At 33.3% G+C, this 12,950-nt stretch overlaps 1 long non-coding RNA gene across 1 annotated transcript in view; it reads left to right on the top strand.

Moving 5' to 3' along the window:
• Positions 1 to 12,950, top strand: part of LOC141571346 (uncharacterized) — a 120,344-nt gene that overhangs the window by 100,625 nt on the left and 6,769 nt on the right. The window contains exon 2 of the long non-coding RNA XR_012496108.2: positions 3,843 to 3,885. This is a non-coding gene — a long non-coding RNA (uncharacterized LOC141571346). The remainder of the gene's footprint in view (positions 1 to 3,842; positions 3,886 to 12,950) is intronic.

Consider the following 12,950-nt stretch of genomic DNA (forward strand, 5'->3'; position numbering starts at 1 on the left):
TTCCTGTATCTTTCACAGTTCTTTAATTTGAGACATATCACTTTTATCTCATCTTGCTTTAACACCAGATTTGGTTTAATTAAATTTATGTCAAATGAACACATGAAACGAAAGGAAAATCAGAAAGCCTGCAGTTGCCCATTAGTGAGTCAGTGACTGCAGTGAAAGGCTTTTGAAGCCTGGCTTACTGCCAGGACAAGCTTGCAATGATGCTCGGAGACACCCATGATGCTTTGAAGGGAAGGACTTAGCTGACCTGAGCCTGCTCAATGAAATCAGTCAAAATCCTTATGGGCTGGATATAAAATCTATAACAAGTCTTCTGTCTTCAACAATTTACCTGTCAAAGGAAAAAAGTAGAGGGTGTGAACCACAATCTATATAGAAAATTAATTGTACTAGACCCGTGTATTATTATTTTCATCATTATCACTATTATTGTTATTGATTAGGTGGGTGATTTTGTTTGTCTGTTTTGAAAGCAACATGCCAAGATTTTTGAAAGGTACTGCCAAACTGTCAATTTCTGGAGCTACTCTATCAAAACAATCTTTAATTTAAGGCTCTCCTAATTGAAATATCTGTCAACTAGTCAAATACTATATGCTGTTAAAGAATATAAAAAGCATAAATTTTAGGAGCTAATATTTAGAACATTGCAAATGTGTCACTGTTAAAACACCTATGTTTAAAAATAAATGAAGCCCAGATGTTTGACACTCCTGTTATAATGCAAAGGAAAATGCCACACCTTGTAGTCTTTCTGATACCACATAGTTTTTGTGTTTTTATACTTGATACATTTAATGCTTTAGACATAAAACACATTATACAGCCTTAGCACCTCCATATAAAATATGTTGAATGACTCTACCAATCATGTAATGTTTTTTATTCTGTTTTTGTGTTTAGACATATCCTTAAGGGATATATATGTACATGTATATACCTATATGCATACATATGTACATATACATATAACTATGTTTATTCCTTTTGCTTATTGGAACCTGATCCAGAGGTTCATTTGCATTTTATATTTTCATATTTTAAACATTAAAATATTTACACAAACTTTCAAAAATAAATAAATCATTAGGTAGTAGCACGGTGCACTGAATGTTACTAAAACAGGACATGTAACAGCAAGCTTGGTGAACATCTAGAAATATCAAAGGGATTAAAGAAGGCAAGAGAGGGCTTTTAGTGCCTATATTTTTTGTCTTGTTTAAAAAAAAAAAAAAGAAAACTTAAACAAAGAAAAGTCTAAGTGTTCCTAAAGTCAAATCAATATTATCTTAGGTGCTCCACAATCCAGCAATATCAAGAATCATCAATGTACTTGCTCAATTTCCAATTTACTCAGTTTTGCTGATCTCCCACAGTTACACTGTCTCAGATTTTCTACTTACAAATGCCTGGTGTGTGTTTTTTGTAATACATCCATAACTGAAAATAAAAGTAAAGTAAAAAAGAATTAGAAAATGTGAAGGGTTACATCTGTTCCTTTTGAACAAGATTCCATTCAGAGACCCAACATGTGTTGGCATATTCTAAAGTGTTTTCTAAAACACTGGAACACCATACTTAGAGTTGCCTTTGATCAAATACCGTGTTTCCCTGAAAATAAGACCTAACCGGAAAATAAGTCCTAGCATGAATTTTCAGGATGACATCCCTGAACATAAGCCCTAATGCGTCTTTTGGAGCAAGAATTAATATAAGGCCCGGTCTTATTTTTGAGGAAACACGGTATCATTCTGAGAAGAGAAAGGATTTCTGCCTAGAGCTGAATATGAGACATCATTTCTTGGCCAATAGCAACATCCTTAATTTTGTGGAATTTGTGAAATATGTTCAGCGGGATTCTGCCACTTGCCTCTAGTCGGATATTAGCAGTCTTTTCATTTTCATGAGATCAGATAAGATATGAAAATATTCAGTGTTCTCAAATTCCATAGGATATAGTACAATCCTAGTAATATAAGAAAAAAGATGGGTTTAATTTGCATTCACATTACCTTTGATAAGGTTAAAACGTAAGTTTATATTCAAATCATTCACTTCTTAATAATGATGCTTTTTTTGTTCTCAATATACATTTAACATTTAAAATATTATACCATATGTAATATTATATATATATATATCTCCAAATAACATAATTAAAAAGGAAGAATTTTTATTTATGAAAGAATCTTCAATCATTCAATATTAAATCAAAATTCTTACTCCTATATGTGTTTTCTTTATGAAAAACTTGTCAGTTTCTTCAGTTATTTTGTTTAATAAAGGATAAATTAAATTATCTGTTACAAATTAAACATGATCATGGTAATTGGGAAGAATCTTAAAATGTTCTATCGAAGAACTATTTAACAAAAAAAAGTTTTAGGAAATTGAATATATTTGTGAACATGATAAGTAATAGTCTTATTTGCTTGTTTTTGTGTTAAGATATGATTAAATGTCTGCTTTGTTTTATCCATGAAGACTTTTTTCAAAGGATTATTGGAGAAAAACAAGCAAGCATTAAAAACTATCCTAGAGACTGCTCACAAATATGTATTCCCTTCTGCAAAATATTTGCCCAATAAGCTCTTTTAAAACCTGGATACATAATGAACACAATATGAAGGCAAATTTCTGCTTTACTTCTTTTTTCTATCTTGAATTATTCTAGTAATTGTGCAGTGCAGCTTTTCCCCCTGGCACTACCAACCTACCCTCTTTATTCCACATTTTAAAACCAAATTGCCAGAAGTGTCTGAAAGGCCTTTCTTCAGGAGGGAAGAAAAAATAAAAAAATAAGGCACTTCAGGGCCAAGGTTTTGCTAACACACTGAGCATTAAGAGATGAATCCGGGGCGTAGCAGAATGCTGAGAGTACCTTTCACCCTGGAATCAAAGGCATGCCAGGAGGAGTCAACATTTTGCCTGAAGTTGCTCTCTCTGGCTCTCCCGTTGCCTGTAATGAAGTAGCTAAAAGGACATTTGGGACAATTCTGGGCCAAGCAGAGCTGTCTTAGATCCACCTAAAGAATCTTAGCCAAAGAAAAAATGATTCTAACAAATATCTCAATCTAATTCTCATATTTGCCCACAGAGAAGTGTGGCAAGGCATGGCCCACTTTACTGGTAGCAGAATTTGAGGTTCCATCAGTTGTTCCTCAGTAGTCCTAAATAAATTGCCACCTGTTTGAAGTCTGTCTTCAGTTTCATCTAGTTGATGCTAATTTAAGAGTGCGTGTTTCATGAGGATGCAAGTTCCCAAGTTGTGTTTTCTGATATCCTCAGTTAACTCAAAATGGAAGTTTTAGGATGAAATGATGAGAAAGAGGAACAAACATTTTAAAATTGATCCAGGAAGACATTTTACCCATATGTGTTACTATCAACAGTAAGACTATCTGACAGGAAGGTATTCTGTCAGATACTTTTCTAGCTCAAAGTAAAGATTAATACAGGGCCCTAATTGATTATGTCAATGCCTAGCAAAGTGCCTTCATATCACTTCAAAAGAAAATTGCTCACAAGTACCGTCTATTCATTTATATTCATACAATGAGGCAATTAGATCAATAAATGGATATGAAGCATTTGGAGCATTGGAGAAGCCAAAGTTTATCACACCAATTTTTGTCTCATAACCAATCACACCCCTAGTTTTAGACCGACGCTAAATTGCAAAGACAACCCTGTGATTCCAGTTACCTTTCAACAAAGGATTATTTTTAAGAATTAAAAGCATATAACCTGTTTTAATATTATCCTCAAAATATATAAATGAGTAAATAAATATTTCCTGCTTTAGTCAGATAAATATATATTTTCTCTCTTAGGTGCTATTGAGAACAATACCTGATGGTGAACAGATGGTGAAAGGTAAGAAACTATATTTAAACCATAATTTTAAAAGATGTGATTATCCCTCATATAAAATATAAAATATTTAAAATGAATGAGGTTCATGATTCATGCAATTCAAACCTAAAACTCAACTTGAAGACAATATATTTTTCATTACTGTAACTGTCCACAAGAGAGCCCATATCACTTGTTTTTTAGAGCAATAACTTGGTTTATCTATTGTCAACATCGGTACATAAAATGCTTGGAGTCCTATTTGAGAAATCACAGAGTCTGTCTGTCCTTGAGTCCTTTCCTTACAAATCCCCCGGTCCTAACCACATCATCATAGAATAGTAAAATGTTCACAGCAAAGGGACACACAAGTTTGAAGGTTCCAGTCAAACTGATTATACACAACAATAACACAAGGGTTGTCCAGCCATAAAAGCTGATAAGTCAAAAGGGGGAATAATGTGCATTTTCACTGGCAACTTATAAAGATTCAGTGCCTCAGGACAGCTGCATTCCCACCATCAGAGCCATTCCAGGAAGAAAGGCTTTTGATTAAGACCGTTAACTTAGCACAGAAGCAACTCTGAAAGAGACAATAAGGGAGAATATGCCCAATGCACATCTAAAATATTAATTAATACACCTCCAGAACAATGAGCCCTTACATTTCAGTTACAAAGGCAGGGTGAATTCTTGAACTTAGTTCAACATTCACCCTTGCGTAGTGATGGGGTGCAAAAGGAAGGCAGCGATGAAGTCACTTACAGTTTGCAATTCAGCTGTCATGTGGAAGCCTGCAGTAGGTATGAGCAAAATATACTGTGAAGACTATGTGGCTCAATATTATACAGCAAAATCTAACTTTCCAACTGCTTATGCATAATTAATTATCTGGGACTAGCCTGCTCTGGTGCACCACTTTATAGAGTAATAAAAAATTAAACTAAAAATACAGACTCCTAGGTAACTGTGGTCACAGTAAAACTCTATCTTCCTTTGCAGGCTTATTATTTCCTGAAGCTGTGGCTGACAGCTTCTATGAACACACATTTTTGCATATATTTTGTTTAAGTGCAAACCTTGGCATTTCAGCCATCTCCTGCTGAGGCCCCTTTCTACCATATGCTTCTGTTTTTCTTCATTAGTTGATGTGATCCCTTTTGACTGTTGCATGCACGTGAAAGGACAGTGGGCTGTGGGGGAAAAGAAACCCTGCTTTAAGAGAGTACACGTCAGTTGGCCTTCAGCTGTTTGGAGCTGATTGCATCTGACAAGTGTTGTAGCTACTCGTCATAATGGATGTCTCTGCTTTAGCAGAGAGGAGGTGAAAAGGATGTAATTCCCAGTGAAAGAAAACAACATGAACTATTATTTAATTACTGCCTAATATAAAACTCCCTAGGAGTCCCTGTTGATTTATCATTCTAGCTTCTTCCTTTCTTTATTAATGAACAATCTAGACTTTTAATGCAATGCAGTTAAGTCACACCTGTTATTGATGGGGACTTTCCCAAACAAAAAAGGCAAATAATCCATTTTGATAAGTATGTATGCTTCTGAAATGCTTTATATTCTTAAATACAGAAACTTCTCTAGCCCTCTGTAAAAAAAATAAACAAACAACAAAAACAAAAACAAAAAACCTTGCACTCGTGTTACCCAGTTTGTTTCTTTCACTGGTTTAGGATTTGGTGTTCACATTTTTTATTACTCTGCATAGTGACCTCTTCAACTCTCTGCATTCAAAGACTCAATTAAAATCCTCTTCTCTCCCTACCCCACTTCAATTCTCACACCAATAGGATGCTGAGTTAAGGAAACAGTTTTTATTTTGTTTTTTAACCACAATCAAATTCTTCTACACAGAATTTGTTGTCCTAGTAGGGAACTGCAACTTCAAAATCTAGAGGAAGTTGTAATGCAAATCTGTTATTCATTGTCAAATTACAGGATATTTTGCAATATAATGTTTCTATTAATTTCTTTTATTGGGAAACTGGTAGAGGTAAAAAAATAATAATAATCATGCGATGTTTATGATTGAATTCTACTTATAAGTCCAGTCACTGAAAAAATATTGAACTAATTTAAGTAGTAAGAAGCTTCTACTCATATATTAAATACAAAATCAGATTATGTAACTTCCCCTTTAATATATAGTTTGTATGAATTATATTGAAGTTTCTTATATTTTTATTTTTTTAACTACTACTTATATTTGCCTTATCCAATTGTGCTGAAGTTTTATTCTTGTAACTAATATAGTAGAAACATAGTAGCTAATATTATTTATGCAAATTCTTCAGCCAATATTTCACAAAAGGCCGCATATTAACTTTGGAAAAGTACATGTGTTTGTGCCAAAATCTCATATGGACAAGAAAACACTGTATTACATAGTCCACATATTTAGTGCAGTCACCTTTAGCTCATATTAATTTTTAAGAACATTTTCATTTTGTTATATCCATATTTAGCCAGATACAATTTTTAAAATACTGGTTTCCTTTTGAAGTTAGCCAATTTGCTGATTTGCATATTATCAGGAAACAGTTAATATGATGACGCTAGCCTCTGATGTTTTTATACTCTACATTTTTGTTTCTTGAGAAATAATCACATCTACCTAATTTAAGCATATGAAAAATAGAAACAGATATTCTGCAAATAACACAATACTATTTTACGTTAAAAGCTTGCATTCAGGATTTTCGAAAGCTAAATCCTATATCTTTCATACAGATTCTAAAGTTGGTCTTTACAGTCATGTAAAGAAATATATATATATATTTTTTTTTAAGAAATATATTTTTATCCAATGACTGTCATTAATGTAGACCTCTAATTTGTGAGTGTTAATTTTTCAATCGTGGGCATGGATGCTATTGCCTGTTTGCTTGGGAATATTTTATTACTTTGGAGCAGAATATGTGTGTATAATTTTATAAATTATCCATTTGTTTTCAACTTACTTGCATAGATATAGATCATGTATTGATAATCTTGGAAGAGGAAAAGCTGTTTTCGTGGCAGTTTCCAAAGTGAAATAGTAGCTAAGCCAAACTGAACAATTTAAGCTCTTAATGTCAATTAAACACTCTGATTCCTGATATAAAATTTTATAGATTAAAACTAAATGTTAAAATAGGGAGTAGAATTCACCAAATATTGTGAAGGTAAAGTTTTACTTTCAACTGTACTGTACAATAAAAGAATGCTTTCTGTCTTTGCTATAATTAATATCACTATGTGGAAATTTACTCAAATAGAAATGTACAAATGTTTTCTTGTGTGGTTTCTCAAGAAACGATGAAAAAATTAAGAATTTGAAATTCTGTTTTAATGTAAAATCAGTTAAGCTTTATATAGTTCCCGATGATAATATATTAGTATTTTCTACTTTCTTTTTTGCAAGTCTTTATTTGTAAGGGAAAAGCAAAACCACAATTATAAGAAAACAAACTGTTTTAATATTTCATTTGACAAAAAATCTTCATATATAACGAGGAACTGGGAGATTTCATGCTTGTAGTGCATCATAGAGCAAAACTGCTAATTAAATTCAAGGTGTAAACTCCATTAATAATAGAGCTATAAAAAAAATTTTTAAAAGGTATGTCTTTTTCCAAGATAAGTATATTAATGTTAATTAATGTGATTGAGGAATATGAGATAGAATATTTAAAGATACTGCATTTGGTATATAACTGGTCATTTTCTACTTTAAGGATTTTTTTTTCATGATTTATGGGATTTTAAATGCCTAAAAGAGAAATGAATAATAAATTTTTTTCTGAGGATGAATATAAAACTACCTAAACCTTCCTCCTTTTCTAACGCAGAAGAAAGTTCAGTGCTTAGCTCTGTAAGTAATAAGTTTCCTTAAGACAGTTAGAAATGTTAATATTCTTTTTTCCTCTATCTTTTATTTTTAATGAAAGAAACACACACACACACACACACACACACACACACACACACACACACACACACCCCAAAACAGGGTTACTGCGACTGCATTTTAACAGGCTGTCATTGGCTCTGAGGACAAAGTCCTTAGTTTTAATAACTAAGACAGTTCTAATAAAGAAATTGTTTTAGAAGAGCATCAAAACCTCTTACAAGGTAAAATATTTAAAAATGTTTTTTTCTCTCATCCTTATAAATGCAGTAAAATAAACATAAAATTTTAGGATTGCAAATCACTTAAACTGGGTTTTGAGTCTAGGGAGAAAATTTCATCCACAGACCTCAGAGCAAATTTTGTAGTCATCTTTACTCAACTCTTAAAACACTTGACATTTTAATTTCTTCAAAGCAAGTTCAAACTTCTTTATAACCACAGTATAAATGACTCACAGACAGCCCTAATTCAAACATACCCTTGTCTGATTATTAAAAAATCTTTATGAAACTCACAAAAGTATCTATCATCTATGCAAAGAAATGTGTAGACAAAGAAAATTTTCTACTCCACAGTTATTAAATGAACATTTTACAAAGTAAAAATATGTTTTCTACAGATGTGTCAAACAGGTTTTGAGTAGCAGCTAAAATAAAATCTTAGGTCTCCAGATTTCTATTTCAATTTGATCTCATAACAAGAAAGAATACTGCTGCCCAGAAATTCTTCTGGCAATGATTTTGTTCAGTTATACAACGTGTATTGAATGCCCGTGGGTGATGGGGATAGTGGTCATTTTAAGAGGAGAGACCCCATCCCAACCTATAGGTACTTCGCAAATCCACAATTGAAATCCCATCTCCGTTCTCAGAGAGCAGCGCTCATTGCGCTTGGCTCTTAAACTGTATGCGCCAAAGACTCAATCCCAAATCCGAAGGAAAACCGTTGAGGTTTACAAACTACTTTTCTTAATCATCGAAAGTACAGGGGGTGGTATTCTTGCTTCATTTGTGGGTCCACTCCAACTCCAAACAGATCTGAAGCCATTACAACACATGGCAGTTGGTCGATAGTGTGGAAAAACCTCATTTACTGACTGGCCAGACAGTTTTAAAACCTTCAGATTTTTCTAAGTCTACGTTATTAACTGTCTGACTGTAATCACATCTTCACCATAGGGAGCTTCAAAAGCTTTTCATTTGCATTGAATCAGTTGCCTTCCTCCCTGTCTTTTTTTCCCCCTGGAAATAGGCTTAAATAATTCAACAAACTACACACATGGCTAGTGATTATTGAACCATTCTGAAACACTCCAGGCAAATGGACCATTATGTGGTGGGAATTAAAACTTTCCTCCCAGTCACTGAAAGGGTATGTATTTATATATAGCAAATATTTGTGTCTGCAGTACTCTTCTGTACTCCTCATTCTCTTAGTGAAAATGCCTACAATTGGGCCATAACTTTTAATCATCATTGCTGGTTTTGGAGATTATTAGGTCAGACTTTTGGTGTTTATATGTATTCAACATTTTTTTCCCCAAATGTGGAGACTGAGTCACTTTAAAAGAAAATTCAGCACATTTAATAGTCACACTAAAGATGAATAAGAAGGAAACAAATTACATTATTTTAGTCATTCTAAATTTTCCCTATACTTAGGCCACAATATGATTAAGTATTTTGGCTACTTGACTTCACCTGAATTATAGCCATTTATATTTTGTTAGGTCTGTGTGTTAAGGTATTTATGGATATTTTACATTTATAGTCACACAAATTTTTGAAACATCCCAGAGCAGGGTGAATATTTTGTAATTTATCTTGCCATCTGTTTTTATAGATGTTTGATGAATGAAAATAAAAACCTTACTCATTGTCAGCCTAAGGTATAAACTAGGATTTCGTGCTAGATTTTAACAAAGAAAATATTTCAAAAGACATTTTTTATAGATATAGTGGTTTTATTTCCCTAAACAGACAGCAGAGAAATCACATATTTCCATAACAATTAATCTTTAATGTAAAATATCATTGAACATTGAGTAACTGTCACTGACTGCAGAGTGGAAAATTTATTGGGAATAAAGTTATTTTTTTCTTTAAACATTAACTTTGAAATCTTAAGAATGAGTCATACTTCATTGCATAAGACTAATTCAAATATTTTTTTTTTTTTTATTAAAGCACTAGCTATTAGATATTGCATGTGTCCTGACATTCCCCAGCATTTGGGATGTGCCTAAACTAACAATTTCATAGAAATATTTTTTGTGTTTATATATTTGCATACATGGATAGATATATACATATACAGTATGTATATGTATTCTACTTGTGTAGTAATTATATAGCTTTGTACCTGCTTCCAACAGTGCACAGCCTTTGTCAAACTTATGATACATTCATCTAAATTATGATTTATATAAAAATATATGGGTGCTACAAAAAGACTCGGGTATGTAATGAGTGATCAATGAAACCATTTGTTTTTTACTTCTTGTATTTTTGATGCTCTGGTTACCTTTTCCCTAATTCTCTACCACCGAATGGAGCCTAATTCATAACAGCTCTTAATAAATATTTGCTGTTGAGTGAATCCATCTACTTTATTCCTTCTAAGCTGCTATAACATCAAGGAGTTCAGAGCAATCCAGAACTTTATTCCATTGGTGTGTTGTTGACTATATTTATTTGAACATAGGTTTTTTTGAAGAGAGATATGTTTTATTTTATGTATGTCTTTGCTATTAGGTTGGTGCAAAAGTAATTGCAGTTTAAAAGGTTAAAAATAATTGCAAAAAGCACAATTACTTTTACACCAACCTAGTACTTTGGCCCTGTGTTTGCTAATTCTTCCTAACAATTATTCCAATAGCTTGAGCATCCTAACTACTCTGGCATTATTATATCTATCCAAGGCAGAAAAGCATGTGCTTCTTTGAGGCGATGGTGGTGAGAAGTGGGTTATAAACTGCTTTGAGAATCTGATTTTATATATTGATTCTTTCCCCCCACCCCCAAAAACTATACATGGCCAAAACATTTTAGGTAGAATTTTCAGAGTTCATAGACCTACTGAAATGGATCTATAGTTCAAGGAACCCAAATTCAGAGCTCTTAATCTAAGAGGAGTTTGTACCTTGGAGTACTTATTTAAGACAAGGACTGTGACACTATCAACTTGATAGACAAGATCAGGAATGGGCAAATTATGACCCTTGGGTCAAATCTGACTGCCGTCTGTTTTTATAAGTAAAGTTTTATTAGAACACGACCTTGCCCATTCATTTACATATTACTTCTGGCTATTTTCATGCTGTAACGACACTGTTGCATAGTTGCAACAGAGAACATATGGCTAAAGTCTACAATAATTATGTTGCCTCTTACAGAAAAGAGTTTGCCAAATGATGGACTAAAAGGGTGGTCTCAATACAGTGGATTTTTCATATTATCCAGGAAGCTAAGACTCTAAATTAAATATGAATTAATGATATAAGCAGCTGTCTATAAAACTCAAGTGATTTTGATGTAAAAGTTTAAAAAAAAAGCTGAGGATAATCGTATGATCGTAGCAGTCTACCAGGGACATCTAGAAAACATATAGTATTGAATATCACATTTTAGTACAGTTAAATTGATTGATTTTATTTTGTTTTTCCTGGAGAGTGAGACCAAGATGGTGAGAATACACACACACAAAAAAATAAATTTGGAAGAAACAATTAAGAAAACAAGAATATTTAGCCTAGAAAAGAAGAGATGGGAGGGTAGTAGACAAGGGGTAGAGGAAGATAATAGCTGTTCTCAAATATTTTAGTGATTTTTGTGGAGGGTGAAGTTTAATTTGTCATGTTACCCCAGAGACAGTGGTATGCTGGTAAACTCGTTTTTTTAAGGGAAAAACAGTCCTGGTTGGTAGTGTTTGCCAATTTGGGGAATGAAACTATTCCCACCATGGCTGATGTCAGGCTACCAATATGAAGTTGTTGAATGCGGAGCTGAGAAGACAGGCACACAATTGGCTTTCCCAAGCACATCAAGACCAGCTCCAGCACACCACTGCAGAGGGCAACAGGTAGATATATGGCTTGGAACTATAGAGAGCAAACATGACTCACCATAAGATTTGAACTGTTCTTCCTCAGAAGACTGTAAATGCCATTTCTGAGAAAGAGTTTAACAGAGGCTGTGCAGGTAGTTGATGAGTACACTAAGTGACTAAAAAGCACGTCAGAAAAATGGGTTGTTCTGATCCCATGCAACTGTTTATGATTCTGTGATAGTTGAAGATATGTTAAATGTGCTATTAAGCACTTTTGCCATTTTTTCTGAGATAAAGTTTCAGATATTATCATATCAAAGGAATAAGAAAGACATATATTTGCTGATTTCAAACCTTAACACAATAATCAACAAAGTGCTAATTTGACAATAGACTTCTAAGCATAGATATATTAAAACTTTCCAAAAATACATGTTTTGTGTATATCTTTACATTAACTTCTCATTTTATCCCAGGTTGACTCTCCCTCAAGGTATTTGAATTGTATTCATTTCCTTTTGCTGCAAACATCTTTTTGATGTGGAAGGTGTTCTTTGTAAAAGCAAGTGAGATTATTGGAGATCACACCTTATATTTACCTGCCTATGGTTTCCTGAGGGAAGGCATCTCAGAAAAGTCCCCAGACATCCCTGACACATGTGACAGGGTCTAAAAACCTCATTGATCTATAGAAGAATACATTTTCTTAGGTGACTGAAGAAAACATGTCTTAAGATGAGTTTTCACTCAGAAATCCCATTCTACAAGATGAAAAATAAACCAACAAATCGTGTAAAACCTAGTTCTTACCAAATTGAAATATTAAAAGTGAGGGCAGGTCTTGGCTGACTCTTATGGTTAACTACCTACCAAACAGCTAATTCTAACACTTTCACAACTGCACTTGTATCAAAGTATCTTGTATGTTAGGTTAGCCTTGTATGTTAACCCAAGCCAATGGGCAATGGGAAAATCTCTTGGTATTCTCTTTTCAACAAAAAGCATTCTCTTTTCGGGTGTTCAGACTGATAAGTATGAGATTCTTTGGACTGATCCAGTTATTCTATGATTATGAGGGCCAGACAAGGACCAACATTTCCACAATGGAAGAGCCGAAAGTTAGAAAGAAACTGGA

Source organism: Rhinolophus sinicus, chromosome 16 (assembly GCF_057876585.1).
Source record: "Rhinolophus sinicus isolate RSI-liver-muscle chromosome 16, RSI-T2T, whole genome shotgun sequence".
Taxonomy (NCBI): Eukaryota; Metazoa; Chordata; class Mammalia; order Chiroptera; family Rhinolophidae; genus Rhinolophus; species Rhinolophus sinicus.